Source organism: Uloborus diversus, unplaced genomic scaffold (assembly GCF_026930045.1).
Source record: "Uloborus diversus isolate 005 unplaced genomic scaffold, Udiv.v.3.1 scaffold_11, whole genome shotgun sequence".
Taxonomy (NCBI): domain Eukaryota; kingdom Metazoa; phylum Arthropoda; class Arachnida; order Araneae; family Uloboridae; genus Uloborus; species Uloborus diversus.
In genome coordinates, this window is record NW_026557765.1 from 2,396,533 (window position 1) to 2,410,513 (window position 13,981).

General features: G+C 37.7%; 1 pseudogene; it reads left to right on the forward strand.

The window, feature by feature from the left end:
* The first annotated feature begins 1,125 nt into the window (after positions 1-1,125).
* LOC129232190 (uncharacterized) overlaps positions 1,126-13,981 on the forward strand; it is a 222,266-nt pseudogene continuing 209,410 nt past the window's right edge.

The window sequence follows — 13,981 nt, forward strand, 5'->3', positions numbered from 1 at the left end:
TAAGTGCTTGAAAACAATGTGGACTGATAATATTGTCGACGGTTTGGGAGGGGGGGTCATGACCCCCATGACCCTCCCCTTGTATCCGCCACTGGCGCAGACTGCGCCATTGAAATTTTAAGGGGTATTTTTCTCTTTTTTTTGGGCGGGGGGTTCTTGCTGTGGGGTTGTCTTTATGGTATTTGGGAGGGGGTTGCGTCTTTGCTCTTGGGGGTGGGGATGGGCACCCCTGAATATGTCATAAATTTCCTTTGGTTTGGAATGTTAATGGCGCTGCGCGAAGGGAGGTTGTGGATCAGAACCCACATCCTTCAGCTTTAAAAACATTCTCAATACTTTTTCTAATATTGTAGTTTTTATGCATGTGAGGCCTGTTGTGAGCGGAGTCCTCCCCCCCCCCTCTCTCTCTCGCCCCCGCCGAGGAAGGTAAATTCTAGCTATTCACCAGTCAGATAAATAAATACCTTTGTGCTGAAGAATCAAGTAAGAACGACGACGTTTTTGACCTTGATATTTCTTACTTTATTCACCAGTCAGTCAATGCGCACTTATAACAAAACTTCGGCACAAGTTATTCACTGAGAAATTTCTTCCCCCCCCCCCCTGGTTTGAGCAAGGAAACGATGAAAAGTGCATGATAATGTTCATTTCTTTTATGAGTTCTCTCCTTTGGGAATGATATCGAAACCCAGTTATTACGCAACTTTTTTTTAATGAATAGTTGAAAGAAAAGAGAAGAAAAGAAATTTTTCTGTATAATAACGCGCACGTCCCCCCTCCCCCCATTCCATTCCACAGCGTGCGTAGCGTAACAATCCTAACTAGAAACGCCAAAGAGAGAAAGTCGTCTGCTTGAGTCAGACGTGCTTTCGGAAACAGTCAAGAATAAATTTTGCCGTCTTGTGTAGACGGGGGGAAGGAAGGGGCGCCAACTGGTAGGGGGGGATCTGTTTGGCTTCTATTTTTGTTGCAGCATGTCACTGAAAGAGGCCGGTCAGAACGCAAATTGGCGTCTGCTAGCTCGTCAGATGCGCAGAGTTGCTGCAGCGCACAACTAAACTATTCCATGCGAGAGGAAAAGTTATGCTGCAATAATTCTAAAAAGGGACTATGCAGTGACGGAAGGGTACTATGTCCGTCGTAGCATCAGTATGCTGTCGTCTGCCGTCCAAGCTGCGATTAGGATGGGTGCAACAACCTCTCCGGGTGAGTCATGTGTTCGATTTTTTTTTGCCTCCGCTCGCATTGAGCATTGATCGGAGCGTGTCTGCACGTGTTTGGGGGATTCGGAATCAGCTGATGTTATGGTTATGATTGATTGGCAGTAGAGGGAGGGGATAGTTTTGGTCACATAATCTGTCGGGAGGTAAATGTTTGTTTGATACCAGTATTTCGACAATAGTGTCCAAGAAATAGAAATGAAAAGCAATTAGTAATAACAGCAAGGGGCGTGCAGAGGGGGGGGGATAGCTTTGGTCACATGATCTGCAAGGGTGCCCACCCCCCTAAGGACAAGGACGCACCCCCCTTCAATAACGCGGATACCCCCAATGGATGAGCCCCACATAAAAAATGAGAAAAATACCCCTCAAAACAGCCCCCTCTAAAAATTTCAATGGCACAGTCTGCGCTACGACCCCGCCCCCCCCCCTCCTAGGTGGGCACCCCTGAGATCTGTCGGGAGGTAAATGTTTGTTTGATGCTAGTATTTCGATAATAGGGTCCAAGAATTTGAAAAATTTAGAATTGGAAAGCAAATAGTAATTACAGCCAGGGTCGTACTGAGGGGGGAGGGGGTCGTACTGACCCGGGTCCGAGCATGAAAGGGGCCCGAGATTTACAAAATGAGGGGTGAAATATACGCAGGGACGTTATGGTAAACAATGTGGAGGGGGGCCCGTAAAAATCATTTGTGACGGACCTCAAAATTTCTGTGCACGTCCCTGATTCAAGCATTAATTACAAAATCATTGCAGACAAGTCTTCTTCGTCTATTTTTTAACGCACCGCCTCCGCTTTTGTATAAAATGCGTTCATCTCCCAGACTTGTCATCACGCTGGGATTTCTTGCATTCTGAATCTTCCAACTTAAATCATTGTTTGAAGTCAGGGGTGCTCCCCCCCCCTCCCCCCCCCCATTTTTATGTCGAGGGTCGCACCTTACATTAAGATGAATATCGTGGGCCAGAACATATATAAAATATTATTATAATTATTATTATTTTGATAACTTGGAAAAAGACGGAAAGGAAAGAAAATTGCAAACTAAGAATTGTTGTTTTCATTACTTCATGCTCATTTTCTAAAAACCATTTTCTGACTACAGTACAACCTCGCTGATCTGGACTAGTGATGTAAAACATCCGGGTATTTATTTTTAGTGGTAAATACCCAGGGTATATACCCGGGTATTTATTTCAAAAATTTATATTCAACTAAAATACTTTTCTGTATGTATTCCAATAACCAACCATTTTCAAAACAATAAATTTTTGCCCAAACATTGTATTTTGATCAAATATTTAAAGAATAATTGTGTGAAACAACTTAGCAATCTCATATGATATTCACATTAAATGTGTTGGATTTGCCTAATCAATGTTGATAGCCGAATTTCAGATATAAAAAGCCATTCTACAAAAAGTAAAAAGCTTAACTGGTTACAAAAAAAAAGCAAACATCAATTTTTTAAGGTCCTAGTCTTTTATAACCCAGTAATATGTCTCTGCATGACATCAAAATGTAACGAAATGTCGCTCAATTTATTATTACTATTTATTTACCTATATCTTTTGCAGACATTTCCTCCAAACCTAGTTCAAGTGTTCAGGCGTATTCTACATCTCATATCATATATAATGGCAAGTAACAAAAAAAGAATTAAACATTTAAAAAAACGGGTGAGGAATAAAAAAAAATTATAAACAAAGCCAAAGAAAAAGAAAAGCTGCTTTGAGATTGAACTCATCCAGCATTGGAAATCTCAAAGTATTAAGTACCAGAACTACAAAGAAACATAAATGGATAGTTAGGCAAACGCACTACAAATCCAAAAAATGCAAAATTGAAGCGGCAGCCAAATTTTGAAAAGATAAAAAATGGGGAGGGAATGTAATGAATATATACAAATGCCTGGTGTGGAAATAATCATTTATCACCGGCAAAGACAAATTCACGGAAATTATATCATAATTCTCTTTTAAATTATTCTGTGATCCGATTTAAGTTTTAGAATAGTTCATTCTAAATTCTGACAGTTTTTTTTTTTTTTTTGATAAGATTTCACTAAACCTTTAATCATAAACAAAATTATGCATTATAAAAAATTATAATACATACATTTTTATATTTTTAATCTTTCATTTTACGGTTTATGTTTTTAAAAAAAAAAAGTATCACCTTTTGATACCACCTTTTTTTTTTTTTTTTTTTTTTTTGCAAAATGCGCAATTACTAGGGAATTTATTTACCCTGCCTTCGGATAAATACCCAAAAAAATATTTACCTTCCCACCCTACATCACAAATTACGTGTATTAAAAATAGTTTGAATCATGAAGTACTGGGGAGCAAGTGCAAATGAGCAAGGCAACAAAAAACAATATTTTAATTTATTTTATTTATTTATTTATTTCATTTTTTTTTTTTTTTGCTTATTAATGTGAAAACTGTTTCTATATTTGCCGCGTTATCACTTAAACAGCAATAAAATAAATAAATAACATCATAGTCTTAATAACTTCTCGGTATATTCTTCCAAACACCCCTCATGCTTCCTTTTTTACTTTCTTCTATATCTAATATATAGAAGAAAGTATTGGATTCGTGCAAATTTTCGAATTTCGAATTTTGACGGATTCGAACGTTTTGAGGTGTGCTGAGTCCATTTCGACCATTTTTGGAAAATGTCTGTCTGTCTGTGTGTGTGTGTGTGTGTATGTATGTATGTGTGTGTGTATGTATGTGTGTCACGTCTGTGTGTGACCAGTTTTTTGTGGCCGCTCTACAACAAAAACTACCGCATGAAATCGAACGAAATTTAGTACACATATGTGCCCCTATGTGAACTTGTGCCCATTAGTTTTTGGCGCGAATTCCTCCAAGGGGGGTGGAGCAATGGGACGTTTTTCGAGTTACGCATGCTTGCTATTCCTCAGGAAGTAACTGGCGGAATCAAACAAAATTTGGTCCATATGTTGGTATTAACAGGAACAGATGCTGATTCAATTTTGGTGTCAATAACTCAAACGGGGGTTGAGCTATAGAACGTTTTTTGTCGTCAATTGTGACTGCTGTATCTCAAGAAATAATGAACGGAATGAAAGAAAAATTTATCGGCAAGTAGCCCTTAGTGGGTATAAGAACTGATTTTATTTTTGTGTCAACAGCTAAAAAGGGGGTAGCGCAATCACCCGTTCTTTTTTTCCGTTTTGAGTGCCCTATCTCAAGAAGTAATGCTACGTTCTGGTTGAAATTTGGAATATATGTGAATCCATATGTAAACAGGCTTTGGTTCAATTTTGACGCCAATCGCTCCAAGAGGTGCTATTTTTTTTTTTTTGAATAAAAATAGCTTTATTAATGCAGCAATAAGAAAGATAAATCGTAATAGATTGTCGTCTGCTTATTTCTCGTGATTTTAATTGTATGGAAATGATCGGAAATATTATCTCAATGATTTAAAATTTTTAACTGTTGCCATCTTATGTTTGTTAATAAATAAAATATTTGTAATTAATTCAAGTAAGGCTTTTAAAGTAACTTTCAATTTTCGCTCTTTGTTTTGTTTTTACAATAATTCAGACATTGGGATGGTCGTCAAGTTTTTGCATGTGTAATTTTGTTTCTGTTAGGAATATTGCTTCCTCGTCAAGCATGGGGAGGGATCAGAAAAAGGAAAAATATAGAAGAAAGTTTCGTGATGGCCACAACATACTAGTTTACTTTCTTCTATATCTAATATATAGAAGAAAGTATTGGATTCGTGCAAATTTTCGAATTTCGAATTTTGACGGATTCGAACGTTTTGAGGTGTGCTGAGTCCATTTCGACCATTTTTGGAAAATGTCTGTCTGTCTGTGTGTATGTGTGTGTGTGTGTGTGTGTATGTGTGTGCGTATGTGTGTGACCAGTTTTTTGTGGCCGCTCTACAACAAAAACTACCGCATGAAATCGAACGAAATTTAGTACACATATGTGCCCCTATGTGAACTTGTGCCCATTAGTTTTTTGCGCGAATTCCTCCAAGCGGGGTGGAGCAATGGGACGTTTTTCGAGTTACGCGTGCTTGCTATTCCTTAGGAAGTAACTGGCGGAATCAAACAAAATTTGGTCCATATGTTGGTATTAACAGGAGCAAGTGCTGATTCAATTTTGGTGTCAATAACTCAAACGGGGGTTGAGCTATAGAACGTTTTTGTCGTCAATTGTGACTGCTGTATCTCAAGAAATAATGAACGGAATGAAAGAAAAATTTATCGGCAAGTAGCCCTTAGTGGGTATAAGATAAATCGTAATCGATTGTCGTCTGCGTATTTCTCGTGATTTTAATTGTATGGAAATGATAGGAAATATTATCTCAATGATTTAAAATTTTTAACTGTTGCCATCTTATGTTTCTTAACAAATAAAATATTTGTAATTAATTCAAGCAAGGCTTTTAAAATAACTTTCAATTTTCGCTCTTTGCTTTGCTTTTGCAATAATTCAGACATTGGGATAGTCGTCAAGTTTTTGCATGTGTCATTTTGTTTTTGTTGGGAATATTGCTTCCTCGTCAAGCATGAGGAGGGATCAGAAAAAAAGAAAAAAGAAAAATATAGAAGAAAGTTTCGTGATGGCCACAACATACTAGTTTCATTTTGGATATGACTAACCTAGACTGTTATTTCGAAATCCTGAAATTCATCATTGAATTGCTTATACTTCTCCAATTATGACATTGAAAAGAAAGATTCTTTGGTTCACACGATATGTTTCTTTCATAATTTCATCAAGTCTTTCAATAAAAAATATTATAAACTGTATAATACATATGTATGTATCAGTTTTACCAATTATTTCATATTTAGATTTTTAAAAAAAAATTCCCATTCACTTTTTGCATTTTTTTTGTAAAGTACCCAGTTTTTGGGTATGTACCCAAGGCTTGGGTAAATACCCAAAAAATATTTACCTACCCGCTGGGTATTTACCCGATCCACATCACTAATCTGGACTAACTGGCACCAAAGGCAATCCGGATAAACGAAGACCCGGATCATCCGGGTAAGTGAAACGCATTCGTAAATAAGCAGACTTATCTTTTATTACAGAGTTCCATACGCTCCTTCAAAATTCCTCCAATACTCCTTTATTTAGGAAATGTTTTTGACTGCTTGAATGCAACAAAATTTAAAAAAAAAAAAAAAAATTAATTTGAATTTTGTCATCTTGAATTCATATTATTTTTTTCGCAATCACGGGTGTGTGTGTATATGTAAGTGTGTGTGTTTGTGTGTGGGGGGTATGTGTGTGTGTGTAGGCATGTGTGTTTGTGTATGTGTGCAGGCATGAGTGTGTGGGTAGTTGTGGTGTGTATGTGTGTGTGGGGGTATGTGTATGTGTGTGTAGGCATATGTGTTTGTGCGTGTGCAGGCATGAGTGTGTGGGTAGTTGTGTGTATGTGAGTGTGTGTGTGTTTGTGTGTGTATGTGTTTGTGTATGTGTGTAGGTGTATGTATGTGTGTGTAAGTGTATATATGTATATGTGTGTAGGTGCGTGTATGTATGCGTGTAAGTGTAGGATATTGACGAAACCTGGAGACGGTTTTCGCTAGAGGTGCAGCATCGTGAGGATCCGGTCGACGGTGATGCTGCGGAGGGTGGCGGTGGGAAAAATCAAAGGAACGCCAAAAACAGTCAAATGAAAGCAATAAGCAATCGTGATTGCTCAAAAATATTAACATTAATTTAATGTTGAAGTATATATAGATGTGTACCTAAATTATGTGATTATTAAGGTGATATTGTTTTTATATACATGATTATCACTTCTTTTATTCTCTAAATATTTCAAACATTTTTTTTTATGCGCCGGTCTTTTAGTATTCCGAATCTTTGATTACCCAGGGGTCCCCCCTGAGAGCCAGGGCATACCCCCCCCCCAAATATCGTGAATTCCCTCCAAAGAAAGAGCCCCCCCCCCCAGGTGGGCTCCCCTGAACTACCAATAGGGAGATTTCGTTCCATTCGCAAAAGACAAAAGTTATGAATTCCTATCTAATAAATTATGGACAATATGTAATCTGTAATTAGGTGAGTTGAGGGATACCATTTTTCTCCTTTAGAAATTCATCTTAATTAAAGCTGTTCTGTTAACCAAAAATATTTTCATGTTCAAATAAGATTCTTTAGTTTAATGATGGAGTTCTGAATTGAAAAATCGCAAAAGTGCCACCACCCACCATTTTAAAATGTCATTCCATAATATCCTTAGAATTCTACAACGGCTTTCTTATTGGGTTTTTTCAGAACAAATTGCTTTCTGGAAGGAAAACACTTTTGTTTAAATAACGATAATCTTAGCTATTTCCCGAAAATGTTTTTAATCGCATATTTCCTTTTTGAAATGAACCATTAATACCTTGTTTTTAAAAATACTTTCGTGACACTTTATTTAAGTTACATAATATCCACTCCTTGGTTGCGCAGCGATGCAATGCGGCGAAACTGAATTTCAAGGTCTTTTTCAATCGATGAACTCGTCGTTAGTTCAGATTTTTTTGCAAATGTCACTATTCCTGTAACTTTACTTTCAGAACTTCACAGAGCTTAAAATACGAAAAAGCAAAGAAGAAAGAAGCTTACTTTTTGTAATTAACTAGCTGCGTTGCTCGGCTTTGCCCGGTCTACCTTGAAAAAAACCATTGCGTCAAGTGAAGTATCTTCAATAACCAGGATTAAATTAAAGAAAAAAACCATCATGCAAAATTTTCTCGCCAAACAATGACGACAGATACTAAAATACTTTTAAGAAATTAAAATAAAATGAGAAAGATGGATTTAAAAGGCGTAACCATGGAAACACAAAATAAAATAAGTTTAAGAATTGAAAATGAGAAAGATGGAACTAAACAATGGATTCAAAAAACGTTACCGTGGAAACAGAAAATAAAATGGTTAAAAACTTGTATTAGAGAACAGATTTTTGAACTTCATTTAATTCGCTTGTAACTTTTTTTCTAATGGAGATAGAGGTTTAACCTTTCGACCTTAGGTCGAGTTAGAACTGGAGTAAAAAAAGCAACTCTTTCCAATGCTGCCAAAAAGAAAACTGTGGGACAATTCCTTCACTTTTTATTGGTGGATTTAATGAAGAAAGTAGTGCCTAAATTTCAGCTAAGCCTAAAAAAATTCGAGCTAAAAACGTAAAAAAACTCCCGCCGCAGTTAAGTTAGAGCATTGGAACAAATTGCGTAGAACGCGGAAAATTCTTCCCTTCCCAACGATACATAATATTACTATTTGCGAGTAATTTTTCACCCCCATATTCGGGATTTTACGTGAAAATTTTGCCTAAATTGGAACAAAAAAAAGAACTATTCATCGAATTGTTTTCGAACTGGTCTGCAAACCTTCTCAGGACTTAATGGAACAAACTGTGAAAATTTCAGCGCAATCGGCCGGGTAGTTCTCGAGTTTTGCGAGTTCAAACACACAGACGCTTTTTGGAAACTTCATTTTATACTATGTAGAGATGAAAGTTTTATTCATTTATTTTATTTCGAGTGAAAAGTTTTTTGGTACTCTTTTTCATGTTTAGTTTTTACCGGTATTTTAGAACAGTGTAATAAGTACCGTAAAAGCATTGTCGTGCATTAGTATATAAACCAGGGTTATGGAGTCGGAGGAAAAATGATCAGGGGTGCCCATCCCCCCCAGGTTCAATGCCGCAATCGCCCCCCTCCCCCCATTTTTTCTCAACCCTCTTTCCTTTTTTATTTTTTTAGCTCTCTTTTTTTATTTATTCATTGTTTAAAAATATGTTTATTCATTTATTTTTAATTATCATTATTATTATTGATTTATTAGAAAAGTTCTTTGCTACGCCAATAACATACACGCAGACACACAAACTAAATAAATAAATCAAATCAAATATGAACAAAATAAAATAAATGATTTGAGTTAAAAATGAATCAATAAATAAGTTTCAATAAACAGGGTAGACCGGGACACGTTTACGCGGTGCCCCCCTTTTTTTTAAAAACGAATTATAACTGGATAGCCAACAGTCATAACATATAGATGCTGCTCCCTAGCAAATATCATCACACGTTTTTGAGCATCAGTCGAGCTTCGGTCTAGCATGCAAAAAGAATAATCTGTTTTCTACCAAGTCGAGTAAATTTTGAGTTGAACGTTTTGAAGCTTATTGTCAATTCTTATACTTCGTTATTTATATCATTTTCATCTTCGTTATTATATCATTTATACTTCTTTAAGAAAGAACAAATATATATATAAAAAATAGCAGAATTTTATCCTTTTTTGAGAATTGTATTTACATGAACTGAAATGTTATTATTTTTTTGTACGTTAAAAATAAATCCAAACTTGGAGACGGGTCAAGTTTACGCGTTGATTACGCACATTCTTACTGTATCTTACTTTTAAACGTGCCACGATGCTTTTTTGCTCCGAACTGTCTCAAAACGTTTTAGTATTTTCAGGCTATTTAGTTTTGAACTCACCATATAATTTTTAATTGAGGTACACATTCGTATCTTATAGCTTACACATATAGTGCTGTCTTCATGCCCCTTCAGCTTCAACTTTATACACTATACAGTCTGTAATAAATTTGCTTTATTTTAGCGATGGTAAGACATTATGTTCAAAACACTAACCGATGCACGTTAGGTGTCAATAAATATGCGTAAACGTGCCCCGTGTCCGGGGATCGTTTACGCAACCCACTTGGATTCAAAAATAATTTTTTTAACGGTCAAAAACACAAACCGAGCAACAACCGAATACACCGATTTTGACTCCATTAATTGCTTCATAAAACCGCAATGTCAAAAATTTCCTAAGTTAAAACAAAAAAATTAGAAAATTCATTGAAAAAATTCCGCGTAAACGTGCCCCCGATATGCCCTAAATTAAAAAAATTAAAATCACCCTCCCCCCAAAATTTAGATGGAGCTACTAGCGCCACAATCCCCCCCCCCCTCCGTGGGCATCCCTGAAAATGACCAACTCCGGCTCCGACTCCAGGAATTTTGGAGCAGTCAACTCCGGCTCCTTTTCTTCAAAATCAGTCCGACTCCGGTTCCGCAAGCACTGGTACAGTTACGGACTTCTAGAAAAAATGACAGTCTCCGACTCTTGGAATTTTAAACTTTCGACTCCCGACTCAGACTCCTTTATTGGGGTAAATCAGTTCGACCCTTTCTCCATGACCCCTGCTGCCCTGGTATAAACACTAAACGAGCATCACATGACTTCCCTTTACTCCAATTTAATGTAATTTCCCCATTACTGGCAGTTTTAGTGTGATTCAATAGTTTACTCTCTAAATATCACCAACAGTGGCCAAATTGAAATTAGATTTAAAAAAAAACCCCGCCAAATTAGTCGCCAAGTTGGCGACAAAACTTGGCGACCAAAAGATTGGTGATATATCGCCAAGTGTCCGCCAAATTATAACACCACTTGAGTTTACATCGAAATTAACAATGATTTCCCCCTAAAAAGGGGCAAAAGACTCCTTTAGAAACACCCGAATGCAATGAAAAGGGGAGGTGCACAACTAGACCCCACTAAGAGTCTACATACCAAATTTCAACTTTCTAGGACATACCGTTCTTGAGTTATGCGACATACATACACACATACGTACATACAGACGTCACGAGAAAACTCGTTGTTATTAACTCGGGAATTGTCAAAATGGATATTTTGCGTGTCTATACGTTCTTAAGCACTTATCCACGTGTGGTCGAGTCGAAAAGAAAAAACTCAACATTCATTCGGGGATGAGTAAAATGGAGATTAAGGTCGATTTTTGAGTGAAAATTTTTTTCGCGAATACAATACTTCCTTTTTTGTAAAGGAAAGTAAAAATCGGCGAAAATATATGAAAGCAGTTTTATGTTTCCTTCCAGTTCGAAGTTATAACAGTAAAATATTATGTGAGGTTTTTCCAGGGAACTTTCATGTGGTACATGTCTTTTGGACTTAAAAAAAACGTAAAATAAGAAATCGATTTAACAGTTTTTGGAAACAATGGGGAACACTACTAAATATTAGAGTAATATTGAAGTTTATAGTAATAAAAGGATGTAAGTGCAGGGGTGGACTGGCTGATGCGCCCTCGAACGTCCTATCTGCACCTCTTTTTTTTTTGTTTTGCGCGCTCAAACCTTTGCGAGTTCGTTTTTTTTTTTCTTCTCTTGTGCACCTTCGCTTTTTTTGCTCTCTCAAACCTGTGCACCTTCAGTTTTTTCCCCCCGCCCTTGAGCCTGCGCGCCTCCCCCCCCCCTTTTGTTTGCACCCTCACGCCTGTGCGCCATCGTTTTCTTTCTCTTTTGCGCCCTCAAACCTATGCGACTTCGTAAATTTTATTGATTTATTTTTTGCGCTCTTGAAACTGTGTGCCTTCGTATTTTCTACACCCTCGAAACTGCGCACCTTCACTTTTTTTGCGTTCTCAAACCTGTGTGCCTTCATTTTTTTTTCTTCTCGCGCCTTCAAACCTGTGCGCTTTTGTTCCTCTCTTTTTATTTATTTTTGTGCATTTTTTTTTCCTTTTTTCGCGTCCTCAAACATGTGCGCTTTTTTTTTTCACCCTCAAACTGTTGCGCCTTTGTTTTTTTCTTTTTTTGCGCCTTTTGGGAGTCAAAGTTGACGCCCTCTTAGGGCACCCAGTCCACCCCTGTATAAGTGACAAAAATAAAAGTTTGCAGACGACAAAAGCAAGTGATAGGAAGAACACCAATCTGTTTAGTGACCGATAGACTGAAAAGCTATCTTTTTCTAGATGTTTCTTTTCTTTTTTTTTTCTTTGTAATTTGAAATTCTAAAAAGAAAAAAGAATTACAATTTTCTACAGACGATCATTTGTAGGCCCTTGTATCAACCTTTCTAAATTGTTTTTCCATCTTTTAGGTTTGAGCGCAAACTGAGTGCTATCTTTTCTAGATGTCATTTTGCTTCTCGCGTCGTCATTAGGCTTTCTACTTATGATAAAAAATAGGAATTTTCTACAGACTATCGTTTGAACTCGAATTAAAGCCTCATACCAATTACCTTTCTAAAGTACTTTTCAATCTTTCATATAAGCACAAAACGAGAGATACAGTGAAACCTGTGTAAGTTGACCACCTGCGCGGTGCACTGCTTTAGTAGTCAACTTAAACAGGTGGTCAACTTACAGAGGTTGATTTATATAAGGGGTAATTCTATGCCTGAAAAAAGCGGTCAACTTAGACAAGTGGTCAACTTACAAGTAGGGGCGGCATTTCAGTATTTCATTTAAGGGGTTGAGTTTCTTAAATCTGAGTTACCTCATTATGGTACAAAACACAGACTGGCTAACAAGAGGTGGTCATAAAATTGGTCTAATATTAAACCAAAATAGTGTTTAAAAACATAACTTATGAATTAAAATTTATGACAAAATTTTAATGTGTCGAGTTTCATCAACTATTACTGAGAATCAGTCTTTTTTTTTTTTTAATGAACATTGGTTTGCGATTTACAAAAGTTGAATTTACTAATTTTTTTATCATTCTGCTCAAAACATTTGGATGTGCGACCGCCCCCTCTCGCACCCCCTATTCGCCGCCCCTGCTTACAAGGGTGGTACTTCACAGGTTTTACTGTATCTTTTTCTAGATCCTCGTTACTGCCCCTCTTTTTCTGGATTCTGCAAGATTTTACAAGCATGCATGATTATTTTCATCCATTTACCACTGCATTCCATAGCGTCAGGTGCGTGAATTTTGGGGCCCGCCACAAATGACTTTTCCGGGCCCCCCTCCATATTGTTTACCCCTATATTTCACGCCTTGTTTTAAAAATATTGGGCCCCCTTCAGGCTCGGGCCCGGGCCAACAGGTGTCCCTTCTGCACACCCCTGTGTAATCCCCTGATACAATTTCGTGTTTACTACACTACTGGTTGGGCTAAATCCACTCGCCTTCCCCTGCTTATATAAGCCCCGTTTTTATTCCAATTCCAACAGGGCGACCTTGAAAGCAGAAAGAAGGTCATGTTGTTCTTGTGTCTCCTCAAAGTACTAAACAAAACACAATGTATTAATGTCACATTATCACGCTTGAAACATATGTTTCCCAAAATAAGAATGTTCTACGCAGCAAAAAAAAAAAAAAAATCTGTTTTCCGCCTTGGCATAGTTTACTGGCGCCGTGAAACGGAAGACGCCAGACGATTGTTAGCCTCAGCGTTCGTTAAACTGTGCACCTTGCGTTTGACGTTGACACACGCGGCTCTCAGTCAACAAGGGTGGTTTGCAACACAGGTCCGTTTGGAATACGTATTTCTCGCGAGCACTCCCTTGTCACGTGAACTGTTAAACACCTGCCAGCTTACTACTTAATAGTGTTCGACTGGGATGTACACGATAATTTCTCATTCAAAAATAAGCACATTTTTCCCGCAGGCAATAGCGCAGCCAGAATTTGCCTTCGGGGGGGGGGGGACATAACGGTTCATACCTGTATGCAAATTAGCAGTGTCGGTGGGAGTGGTGTGGCCAGGGCAGGGACCCAAGTGGACCCCCCCCCCCTCCACCTACAGAAATGCTCGGCTAATTCAAGTCTAGAGTCCAATCGTGGATCCGAAGAGTGCATAACCCTTTTTGGAGACCAAAGAGAGCCTAAAATTGCGTTTTTAAGCCTCTAATTTCGGAAAATTTTCGGAAGCGAGCCCCCGATTCCCGAGCGCCTCCCTATTAGCATCACAGATGGGGTTTT